Source organism: Cyprinodon variegatus, unplaced genomic scaffold (genome assembly GCF_000732505.1).
Source record: "Cyprinodon variegatus isolate N-32 unplaced genomic scaffold, C_variegatus-1.0 Scaffold1181, whole genome shotgun sequence".
In the NCBI taxonomy this organism is placed as follows: Eukaryota; Metazoa; Chordata; class Actinopteri; order Cyprinodontiformes; family Cyprinodontidae; genus Cyprinodon; species Cyprinodon variegatus.
Window position 1 is genome coordinate 42,624 of NW_015151634.1, and position 3,331 is coordinate 45,954.

Genomic DNA, 3,331 nt, shown 5'->3' on the forward strand with positions numbered 1-3,331 from the left:
TTGTTCAGCATGGGGGTGAGTAGAAAATGAAGGCTAATCATGTTTTGGGTGTACTATTCCTTTAAAATAAGTGCATTTGTTCTTAGATTGAGGAGATAAAAGAGACATTTTGCCAATGGAACAAGATAATTTACACTTAAAATAAGAAAACACAATTGTATTGTCTTATGTGTATCAGGCAGAGTTAAATTCCCTGTAGATAACGGGAAAGGTTTAGCAGTTCTATGGTAGTAGAACAAAAGACAAGGTTCTGGGGAATTGTCAACTGCCCAAGGAGAAATTTTTGATCAAATGCTAACCCAACTGTTTTTAATATTCTTTTTTGTTTCTGCATTTTTTTAATATTTTCTTTATTCATTTTTAATTTTTTCTTACTTGCTTTGATTCTGTATTATCTTCCTATATTTTAATCATGTAAAGCACTTTGCATTGTCTTTGTACTGAATTGTGCTAAAAAATTTGCCTTGCCTTGCCTTGCCTTATTTCAGCTGCATATTATCTAATTATCGTATTTTAAGAGTAAAAATACTTGTTCCATTGGCAAACTATCTCATTTACCTACTCAGATTAAGGATAAACACGCTTCGTTTAAGACATTTTTACTTATTTCTAGATAATTTTTCCAGTGCAGATCCAGCATATAAACAGTTAAAGGTAAAACTATAATCAAGTCAATCCAATAAAATCCAAACACTGTATTTAAATATTAAACTGCTCTCGTGTGCCTTCCAATACCTTTCAGCTGAAATTGGTTTATGAAGTTAGATGTTCAAAATGAGGGAAGAAAACTGCAGTAAACTGAATGAAATCGAGGACTCTGCAGCTTTTCTCGTCTTGATCCAAGTTAAATTTCCAGTCCATGCTCTGAAGCATTAAAAGGTGTTTTTGTGTTTTCTCTGCTTGCATAATCCTGTTTGGTCCACCCCCCCCCCCTCCAAGCATTAAAAGGTGTTTTTGTGTTTTCTCTGCTTGCATAATCCTGTTTGGTCCACCCCCCCCCCCTCCACACTGTGCTCCACAATAAGTCAGAATTAACAACCCTTACATTTTTGGCTGAATTATGTTGCTTAAGTTTTCTACAGTAACAGTGGTTTTACATCTCAAATGAACAAGTGACAGATCAATCTGCAAGCTTCAGTGTGATGAATCCTTTGTTTTTAGTCACGCTGCTTTTGTTTTGTCTGCAAAAGCCTCCGAGTGCAGCCTGCAGAAGATCCAGCCCTCTAAACAAAGCCTCTTATCAGGCCGCCCCCTGGATGATCGGTTTGTGACGGTAAGGAAGAGTGCGGTCATTGGAAAGACAAAAGGTTTTTTTTCTTATTGATAATTCTCCCTGTCACTGAAAAACCACAGGCCTACTATGCAGTGTCAAGGGCTTAGATCCGCTGTGAATAGAGTCTGTAATTAACTCTGAGGCTCACATCTAATTAATCTTCTTGCCAGTTTTGGCGGCACTCTGTCAATCTTTGATCTGCTTTTGTCACATGTGTTTGTCGAATGTAGGACAGTGGGGGGGGGGATGCATGCAGGGATTTTTATCCTCCTCCATCAAAGTTTAATATGCTGTAAATAGCAGGTAGTTAAGTTACACTGCTGTGTTAATGCTTAAAGGTTAGAACGTTTCGCTAACTTTAAAGCAGCTTCAGGTTGGTACAGATGTTCAAACAGCATGCAGCACAGCAGCCCTATGTAAGGGCATCATAGACCTTCTAAAAAAAGAATTAAAGGTAGGCTGTCATTCCGTTTTTACTAAGGTGGCGGCATGGTGCCCAGATGGAAAGGTGCCCACAGCAAAGACTAATAATGAGACTTTGGTTTGGAGGTCTGCCACAAACACTCCACTGGTGCCAAAGAGCTGAGTCCTTATGTGCAGCTGATCCTTCTGCCCTGAGAAAGCAACCTGTTGGAAGTCCAGCGAGCATGGGCGGATCTACAAAGGTGTCAACGGGGGCCACTGCCCCTGTAGATCATGTCCTGGCCCCTGTTATGAAGACACAATACTCAAAGAAATTCTAATGATGATCTGAGCTGGAACTCACATGGCTACTGATAGCTCCTTTGGATCTATTTCATTTTTTTCTATTTTATTAATTATTTAAAAACAATAACATGATCGATTCAGAGGGATTGAGAAAGGATCCCAGTTTTCACTTGCTAAATGTTTTTTTTTTTTTCAAAACAAAAATGTTCTAATTCAGATTTTAGAGAAAAGGGTCATTTCAAATTAAGTCAGAAATATGTTTAATTCCTAAATTATGAATGTATATTGACCTAATAAGACATAGAATTTTAATTAAACCCAATTGAATAGAAATATCACTTCATGCAGCTATTTTAATATATTTGAATCTCTTGACCTGTTTTTAATTTCATGCTTTTCTTGGCCCTTATGAAAACACGCTGGCCCCCTCCTGGCCCCCTCCTGGCCCCCTCCTGGCCCCCTGGTACCTTTGGTCTAGTCTGGTCACTGCAGTGAGTATCTGTATTATTCTAATAAAGGACGATGGACAATATCTAAAAAGTTTTTCAGTATAAGCGATTTTTTTTCTTCTCTTTCGCTGCTCTCTCTCTTTTTATTCTCATCAACCTGCTATAGAAACTCCAGGGAATTCAAAGCAAAGGTCATAAAAATGCCTCCTAAACTCATTAATCTCCTTTTTAACCTCACAACAGGAACAGCAAATTAACAAAGGTTGTTTGTACAGTTCTGACTGGTTCCAGAACAGCTGCACCTCCATGCAGGTAGGAAGAGGAAATTGGGAGAGAGTATTGATTTAATAAACATTGAAGACAAAATGTGACAGAATTTAATTTCATGCTTTACGTTTAATTATCCTGTTATATAAAGAGAGGATGGTGGGGGCAGTGGTTAGCGTTCACGACCCATCTATAGAGGCCTTAGTCCTCGATGCAGGCAACCCGGGTTCGAATCCGGCCTTTGGTCCTTTGCTGCCTGTCTCTGCCCCCCCCTCCTGTCAGCCTACTGTACAAAAAATGATCCACTTGTGCCTTAAAAAAGTGCCAGACTGTAAAAAGTGGATTGATATGATGAAATATGCATAAAATCTAAATAAATAATATAGATTATTCATTTTCTCTTCTTTTTTCTAAATCACAAAATCATCTAGGATGGCAGAACTAAGCTTAAACTCAGAACAGAACTTAAGGAAGTTTCTAAAACTAACAAGAGACTGGAAGGCTAAGTTATAAATATTTAAAGGTGGAAATTAAAGTTATCAACTTAAATAACCCCATTAACTCAGCAGCTATTTATAAATAAATAAAATAAATCCTCTGGACTTTGTTTCCAAGTTTGAAGACGTTTCTCTTC

At 37.9% G+C, this 3,331-nt stretch overlaps 1 protein-coding gene across 2 annotated transcripts in view; it reads right to left on the reverse strand.

The window, feature by feature from the left end:
- The window catches only part of LOC107101978 (potassium voltage-gated channel subfamily C member 1-like), a 24,638-nt gene that overhangs the window by 19,172 nt on the left and 2,135 nt on the right, over positions 1-3,331 (reverse strand). The gene's annotated exons all lie outside the window — the stretch shown is intronic.